This window comes from Equus asinus, chromosome 26, assembly GCF_041296235.1.
Source record: "Equus asinus isolate D_3611 breed Donkey chromosome 26, EquAss-T2T_v2, whole genome shotgun sequence".
Lineage (NCBI taxonomy): Eukaryota > Metazoa > Chordata > Mammalia > Perissodactyla > Equidae > Equus > Equus asinus.
The window spans coordinates 36,718,582-36,728,083 of NC_091815.1; the positions used below are offsets into that span (position 1 = coordinate 36,718,582).

General features: G+C 37.3%; 1 pseudogene; it reads left to right on the forward strand.

The window, feature by feature from the left end:
• The first annotated feature begins 5,186 nt into the window (after window positions 1-5,186).
• Window positions 5,187-6,170, forward strand: LOC106822637 (vomeronasal type-1 receptor 4-like; annotated as a pseudogene).
• Window positions 6,171-9,502: the final 3,332 nt, after the last annotated feature.

Sequence of the window (9,502 nt, forward strand, 5' to 3'; positions counted from 1 at the left end):
GACCACAGCTGCATTTTAATAACAGATTACCTGCTTGCTCCTAGGAATGATCTTCAAGAAACTTCTATTGATAATGCTGACCTAATTTGGTTTACAGATAGGTCTTACTTGCAAAGGATTAGCAAAGACATTACTGGGCTGGAAATGCAATAACATCCTGGACATAAGTGAGAGCACTTACTTACCAGAAATAAAGTCAGCACAGCAATCTGAATTAATTGCTTTAACTAGGGCTTGTCAATCTGCTACAGACTATTTATTTATTTATACTGACAAATATTTATACTGACAGCCATTATGCTTTTGAAGTGGCATACGATTTTAGAATGCTCTGGAAACATCCAGGGGTTTTAATACCTTCAGGGAGACCCATAAAAATGGAAAGCAGGTTTCAGAATTACTAAATTCTATGCCACTACCAAAACAATTGGCAATTATTAAAATACCTGGCTGTTCCAAATCTGACATTTGGAACCTAAAGGAAATCAGCTTTCAAATGTAGGTGCTAAGCAGGCAGCTTTAAAAATTTATTCTATTCAGCCTCCAGAATGCCCACTGCTCTCTGTTAACCCTGCTAAGCCAAAGAAAGGTTTCCTTATACAGGCTTTAGAAATTGCTATAGAAGAAGAGAAACAAATATGGCGACAAAACGGGGAGAACTTTTGACCCCACCACACAAATGTGGTTTCGGCCAATTAAAAAACTCATAGTGCCTACTGAAGCACAATTCCACTGCTGAAGCATATACATCAAGTAACTCATTGGGCACCTGAAAAGATCATTTTGTGGGGAATTGATATTTTTGGAAACTTTCTCCTACAGTGGCTCATAAAGCCTATGATCATTGTACCGTATGGCCTAAATATAATCCCAGAAAACCACCTCATGGGTCATAAGATCACTTTCCCCTTCCTAAGGGACCCTTTGAGGTATGGCTATTGGACTTTGTTCAAATGTCACCACTCAAGGACATAAATATCTCTTTGTAATTATTTGTGTGTTTTTCCCAGAGGTTGAGGCTTTCCCTTGCAGGAGAGCAACCACATTAACACTAGGTAAGTTGTTACTAGGAAGAATAATTCAAGCTTAGGGAATTCTATAGAGTTACACGGTGACTGGGGAACTCATTTCACCAGACAAATACTTAAATCTATTTGTGACATTTCGCCAAAAATGCATCACTTTTACTGCACTTATCATCCCAAATCCTCAAGATCGATGGAAAGAACTAAGGGCACAGTCAAAATTCAAGTGGCAAAACTTTCAGCAGCATTTAATCTCTCATAGTCAACAGCTCTTCCACTAGTGCTCTTCAATCTTGGATCTATACCCTTTGGTGCACTTTGGCTGTCTCCTTTTGAAATAATAATAGGACAGCCTATGCAATTAGATGAAGAAATGTATGAACCAACTTTGCTCAAAAGAGATATCTTGCAATATCGTCAAGTTCTTATTGAGCCACTAAAAAGAAATTAAACACTCATAACAGATTCTTTTCACAGCAAACTCCTGGGAGACAGACACCTTGAGGATCATGGACTACAGCCTGGAGATTTTGTTTATTGAAAGAGACACCAAATTAAAGCCTGTTTGCAGCCTCATTGGAAAGGACCATCCTAGGTACTTTTACCCAATCCGTGCTCTGAAAAATTAAAAGACATAAACTCATGGATTTACATTTCTCATTTTAAAAAGACCCTTCCTCCTGAGTGGATTTCAACTCCAGTTACTGACACCCAGCTTCGATGGACTATGACAAGTACTACAAAACCCGAATGAGAAGAAGCCAACATCAGTTTTGGAAAGCTGTCCCAAGATCCTGGACCAGGCTTGTATTCCCAACCTTCCATCTCCTTTTAACCCTTGTAATTTGTACACTGGATGCCCATTTATGATTGCTATAGTAATCATACTCTTGAGTATATTAGCAATTTTAACACTTTTATGTCATGCTAGTCACCTTTCTTGTGTTTCAGGTTGCCTATTTGGTACCTTTTAATTATTGTTCCTATAACTCTAATACTTTCTATCCTGCTAGACTAAAATAGATCAAAGCTTAAGTACAAAATCTTTTCATTAATTACCAGAATATCATTTCAGGTTTTTCTGACACTATAAACAACTAAGGTTGTTTATTCACCCCACATCTGAATGGACCTAATGGTAATACCTTCTTAAAATGGCCTCATTCTCTTGTTTCACATTATAATCAGTCCAATTGTTGGATATGTCGCCAACTTCCTCTTTCTAGTACAGCTGAGTTACCTTGATGGGTTTCTCCTTTTCAAGGTACAGATTGCAAAGTTCTAAAGTAATTTATTATGATAGAGAGATCTAGTTCCAGTGTTCACAGTTCACGTGATATTACTAATTATGATCCTGAAACCTGGCCAATAGTCAATACATGTTTATTCCTTTTATGTTGCTCAAACCATTCAATTGTCCTAACAATCTGCCCACTAAACAAGAGAAATTGGATTCCACAACAAGAACTATGGAGGTTTCACCCAAATCTGTGACAGATCATTTGGCTCACTCCTAGTTACGGATCTCTAAGGACATCAACACCTTTATGTTGGGAACAGAGAAACCACTGGAAATAAAACTTATCTAACTGTACCTGAAATATGGTATGGATACATCCAGAATAATGTCCAAATACTGTCATTCTTAAAGAAAGTGGTTGGTTTGGAACAGATTGGTCTTAAAGGCCAAGTATTTACTGGCTGGTACCCAATGGAACTCAGTAATTATGTAGAACAGATTTTTGGCCTTTGCTCCCACCTGAATGGCTAGGTTGCTGCACCCTGGGGTTCCCTTGGAGGCAGGGAAGAATTCATTCTAAATTAACAACTGTTGGCAATCTTTCTTTCCTTAGGGCCAGATGGACTCATTCGGGCTTCCATTGGTATGACCATCTAGCACTATATTTTTTCCCTCCATAGGAGTAGAAAATGTCATCACCTATAGAAGTCCTGACTAAATTTACTCAGCAGACCTTTAATGATAGCCAAACAGGAATAGCTTTATGGAATTCTGAGATGTCCTTAATGAGAAAGGCCGTCCTTCAAAACAGAATGGCCTTAGATATTTTGACTACATCTCAAGGTGGTACATGTGCTATAATTGAAACTGAATGTTGTGTTTTTATACCTGATGAATCTTGCAATGCGTCATATCTCTTTAAACACATAAAAAAAAATGTGAATGACCTAAGCAATCCCTCACCAAATTTCAATTTGTTAAGTTGGCTCACTTCAGGTACTAGGTCCCTTCTGTGATCCAGATTACAATTCTAATTTTTGTTACTTCTTGGAATTCTTGTATTAATCATAATATTCAAGCTAATTATGGTTTTCTTTACTCAATGTTGTAAAACTGATAAGCAAGATAGAGTAATGATCACTTAACCACTTGAGATGGTTGATCATTCTTATAATTCCGAATGACCCTCTTTTTCTGGTAAGGATTATACTTAAGACTTATTCTTTTGAACTAAATGTTTTATTAACATTATTACTATATCTGCTCTCTAAATATTACTGTTATAAGTGATGATTACAAAACTTTTCTGAAGCACATGTACAATGTTTATGTGACAATCCAGAATTACTGACCTATGGGATGATTCCTCTTTCATAATATACCTGGCGGCTCACTAAACTCAGCTATTTCCCCCCAACATGGATAACTGGGTAAATCAATAAAATAAAAGCCAAGTTTCAAGGAACATGATGGACCCAGGGCAGGCAGCAACCACCTTGGCACTGAGGGACAATACATTGATCATCAATGCTTTCTATCAAAAGATTATCAATCAAAAGGGGGAAAATGATGAAAATAATAATAAGAAAGCATTTTTACATATTGAGGTCTATGGGAAAGCCATTCTGGTTTAAATGTGATTCAGTCTAAAACTTGGTTTTCGCAGAGAAGCCTGACTTATGGCCCACCAAACAGGCAGTGTACATCTACTTCAAACATTTTCCCAAAGAATGCACTCTTTAAAGATAGGAATGTAATATTTCCCTTTCTCTGAGGCTAATACCAGCACTTCTTTGAAGATAAGCTTTTCTTCTGAGAGAACCAAGTTCAAGTTGACCTGCTGTGTATGTGCTAAATTAGGGCAAAACATCTCCTTGTGACTTTGGGGAAAAAAATTGTACTCCTGTTGTGCTTGATGTATGTTCTTTGTTCTGACAGGGTATATGATCATGCTATAAGCCATGCTTCTCTGGCGTGCTTTCTTCTCTGGGAAAAACAACACTCTTAGGCTAGTCCTCTAATTAACTCATTACATAGCTCTCATCTATTAATTGGTTGTGGATTATTTTCATCAACAGATGTTTCAGCTGAAATGATTTGCCCATTTTTTTATTCTACTGTCTGGTCCTTAAGAATTCTTTGTGCTGCTTATAAGTCATATGTCTTTGTCTGTGTGTGTTTGTGTGTGTGTATGTGTGTGTTTTATTGAGAACCATCTCTGAATTTTAATAAAATCTGAAGCCATTTCATATGGTTAATATTTCCATATGGTTAATATGTTCTGCACTGTTTAGGATATATTTCCTTGTTCTAGGACCATAGGGAAATTTTTTTTTTTGTCTAAAAAAATACGATTTATCTTTAAAATTTAGAACAGCAATACATTCAGAGTTGACTGGTTTTATGAAGTGGGTAATGATCAAGGTTTTTCTTTTTTCCAACATGGCTAGCAAATTTCAGCTTATTCTGAAAATGTTGTATTATGCTTTCTTTTGATATGTCTCACTTGTCATTACTTCCCTCAGGTTAACAGGGCTTCATCCTTAGTGCCGACTTTCCCTTGAAAAGTACTGGTTATCTCTCTCTCTCTTCTTGTCTCATGATGTCTTGGCAATCAAACAGAAGCACGCAATGCAAGTTACTCTTGGTGTCAAAAATATTCAATGGGGGCCAGCCCAGTGGTGCAGCGGTTAAGTTCGCACGTTCTGCTTCAGCAGCCCCAGGGTTCCTGGTTTGGATCCCGGGTGTGGACATGGCACTGTTCACCAAGCCACGCTGTGGTAGGCCTCCCACATATAAAGTGGAGGAAGATGGGCATGGATGTTAGCTCAGGGCCAGTCTTCCTCAGCAAGAAGAGGAGGATTGGCAGCAGATGTTAGCTCAGGGCTAATCTTCCTCAAAAAAAAAAAAAAAAATCTTCAATGAGCCTTTTGGCTCAGAGAAATGACTGTTTCCGTAATTTAAAGGAAAACATGTTGAGTGAGAAAATAGCCTCCAGGGACATCACGGTAGCAACTATCTTCTGGTCACAGACTATAGTTGGAATTCTGGACAACATCTCTCTTCTTTACCATTACGTATACTTTTACGACACTGAATGCAGGTTGAGGGCCACAGATTTGATTCTGAAGCACCTGACTATGTCCAACTCCTTGATCATTCTCTTTACAGGGATCTCCCAGACAATGGCAGCTTTTGGGTTTAAATATTTTTTAGTGATGTTTCATGCAAACTTCTTTTTATGTTCACAGAGTTGGCAGGGGTGTATCCTTTGGCAGCTCTTGCCTCTTGAGTGTGTGCCAATCATGATCAACCCCATGAACTCCCGTTGGAAGGATCTTAGAGTCAAAGCTCCAAAGCACAGAGGCTTTTCCATTTTCCTCTTCAGGAGCCAATTCATGTTTTTAAATTTAATGAATATTTCCTATGTATATGTTTGGCAAATGGAGCACCAAAAACCTCACTAAGAAAAGAGATTTGGGATACTGTTCTGCTATAGATCATGAGAAAATCACAGGCTCAGTACATCAGCATTGATAGTATTTTCTGAAGTTTCATTTTCTATGCTGACTGGCTGGGCCAGTGGCTCCATGGATTTTGTCCTGTACAGGCATAAGCAGCGGGCTCAACACATTCACAGGACAAATGATTCTCCCAGATCCTCCCCACTGTGTCCAGAGCCACCCAAAGCATTCTTGTCCTGGTGAGCACCTTTGTGTCTTTTTATTCCCTCTTCTCCATCTTTCATATTTGCAATGCTCTTATTTACAATCCCAATTGGTGGTTGATGAATGCTGCTTCCCTAATATGTGTGTATTTCAACTGTCAGCCCCTTTCTGCTTATAAGTTATGACTCCACTATAACCAGGTTCTTTGTATGGATAACAAACACTGTATATGTATAGTAAGCCTTGAAGCCAAGTAGTCTCAGTCTTCTTGCTATTACGGGTCTTCTGACTCTCCATATAAACTTTAGGATATAGGATACTAGGATATCAAAGTTCATTGATATCCACAGAATAACCTGTTGGTATTTTGATTGGGATTGCATTGAATCTGTAGGTAAGTAGGGAAGAACTGACATCTTGACAATATTGAGTCTTCCTATCCATGAACATGAAATGTCTCTCCATTTATTTAGTTCTTCTTTGATTTTGCCCATCACTTATATAGCTCCCCTCATGTAGATCTTGTACATACTATGTTAGATTTATGTCTAAGTATATTACCCTTTTTGGTGCTAATGTAAATGTTATTTTGCTTTTAATTTCAAATTCCACTTCTTCATTGCTAATTTATAAGAAAATTATTGACTTTTATATATTAAACCTCTTAGTCAGTTTGGGCTGCTATAACAAAGTATCAGAGATTAGGTGATTTATAAACAACAGATGTGTCTTACTAATCTGGAAGCTGAGAAATCCAAGATCAAGGTGCTGGCTGATTTTCTGTCTGGTGAGTCCTCTTTCTGGTTGCAGATGGCTGTCTTCTTGTTGTATCCTCATACGGCAGAGAGTAGGAGAGTCTCTGAGCCCCCTTTTATAAGGGCTCTAATCTCATTCACAATGGCTCCACTCTGATGAACTAATTACCTCCCAAAGGTCCCACCTGCACATACCATCACACCATGGGTAATAACTTCAACATATAAATTTTGGGTGGGAGACACAAACATTCTGTCCATTGTATTAACCATGTATCCTTCAATCATGCTATAATGACTTAAAAGTTCCAAAACTTTTCTGTTGATTCCTGAGTTTCTACATATCAATGTCAAAGATAGTTTTACTTCTTCCTTCCCAAGATGCATATTTTCCATTTCCTTTTCTTATTGCACTAGCTAGGACTCCCACTAGAATGTTGAAAAAGAATGGTGAGAGAAGACATTCTTGTCACTGAATCGTACACTTTGAGAGTGAATTTTGTGGTATGTGACATATACTTCATTTAAACAATCAAGCAGAAACATCTACTAGCTTTACGTTGGACTTAGAAAAAACGTGCTGACCCTGTCCTACAAAGCCTTGGAGATACAAGGTCCAGCATCCATTACAATAAGGGAGGCCAGAGATGATAATGATTATGGCAATGAGAATGAAATGAGAGGAACTGGAGATTATTTTAAGGTAAAACGAATATATTGTTTTCCCCAAATCCAACTATTAGATTTGTGGGGTACCAAAAGGTTTCCTGACTCCACCTTACCAGATTTAGATTCCAGTTCACCATTTTGTATTGTCCCACTTCTTTAATTGAACTAAAGATGTAAAGGAAGTCTCCCTCTTTATATCATAGAGCACTTACTTTGCACCTGTTATTGTCCTAGGTACATTTTCATGTTACACAGCCTTAAAACAATTTTTAGTTTATGTATCTTCAAATTTTCTAATGGAAGTAACAGGGGGAAAAATATAAGTTAAATATAAAAAATGTGTTAGTTGTGGAAGAAAAAATAGTAAGAAAAAATTCTAAAGGAGCAAAAAGGATTTCTAATAGAGTTGAAAAGAATCATGTAATAACACTATAATCACAAATTGAGAGTTTTATAGCCTTTGAAAAACTCTCCTGGTAAAATTATTGAATCATATTTATTGTTTTATAAACACTTCCATTAATTATTATGAAACTACTGTAAAAAATATCTTAGGCAGTTTATCTAACAGTATTTCAGAAGCACTGTTGACAACTATATTGGGCAAAGGGTTCTATGTAGGCAGCAGGAAAGACATATAAGAAGTTATTAACATGAGGAAAACTGTGCTCTTTCCTAACTAAGGAATCAAGAGGTTTGACAGTAAAATATTCAGTGTTGTGTTAAAGTCTTACTCCATTTTTTGATATCTGACTATGGACAGCTTTTAAGCCTCAACCCTCTCTCAACTCCCCTCCCCACTTTTGGTACAGCTTATTGAGGTGTAATTGCTACATTTAAAAAAAAAACAACCCTGCTCATATTTAATGCATCCTCCCTCTTCTTCTACTCTATAGGTGTGCAAGCTTATAAGCCCAGTTGCTCCTTTGTTTGGTGCCCACAGGAAGATCAAACGACCTGCGGGATCCTGACCCCAGGGCCAACTCATAAACTCTATATAAACCCAAAACAAATCTACTTTCCTTGCTCCCAAGCCATTTTTTGTTCTAATTCAGAAGGCTGCCCTGCTTTCCTTGGAAAGTCTCATTAGGTATTAAACATTCTCATCCCCATTTGGCATCTGACATTATCAATCTTGAAATCTAAACTAAATTTTGGATAGGGGTCCATCCTGTGTCTGCATGATATACGCAAGTGCAAATTAACTATTTTTGAGGGAGTCAATATGTGAAGTTCCTAGTCAGCCTAGAGACAAAACAAAACAAAACAAAATCAATCTTTCCCCCTTAAGTGAGTCTATTCATTCTTAAGGGGAAGCTCATGATCAGTGATCTGTTCAAATTACTCCAGTGAGAGCTCCATGCAGAAAAAAACTTTGTTTATATATTTCTGAATTTTTTAAATTTTCTAACACTTTTTCATATACTTAACATATTTTTATTTTTTACCTCATGTAAATCAAGGCCAATGCAAGCCATGGGTCTTAAGTATGCACAAAAAAGGGTGTGTGGAAATATAATCATATGGTCCACACTCATGAATAGTACTTCAGATGTTGAGGGCAGTCTAAAGTTGCACCTCTATGGTATTTCAATCATAGCCACATAAATATCCAAGGGGCAGTGTGTGGAGACAGTAACTCAACTAACTTATGAGTACATATTGACAAAATTGTACAGGCATAACCCAAAGATATTGTGGGTTTGGCTCCAGACCACTGCAATAAAACAAATATCAGAATAAAGTGAGTCACATAAATTTTTTTGTGTCCTAGTGCATATAAAAGTTATGTTTACACTATACTGTAGTCTATTAAGTGTGCAACATTACCTCTAAAAAAGTGTACACACCTTAATTTAAAGATACTTTATTGCTAAAAAAAAAAAAGTTAACCATCATCTGAGCCTTCAGGGAGTCATAATCTTTTGCTTGGTGAAAAGTCTTGCCTCAACGTTGATGGTAGCTGACTGATTGGAGTGGCTGTGGCAATTTCTGAAAATAAGACAACAATGAAGTTTGCCACTTTCATTGACTCTTCCTTTCATACACTTTCTCTGTAGCATGTGATGCTGTTTGATAGCATATTATCCTCAGTAGAACTCCTTTCAAAATCAGAGTCAATACTCTAAAACCCTGTACTGCTTT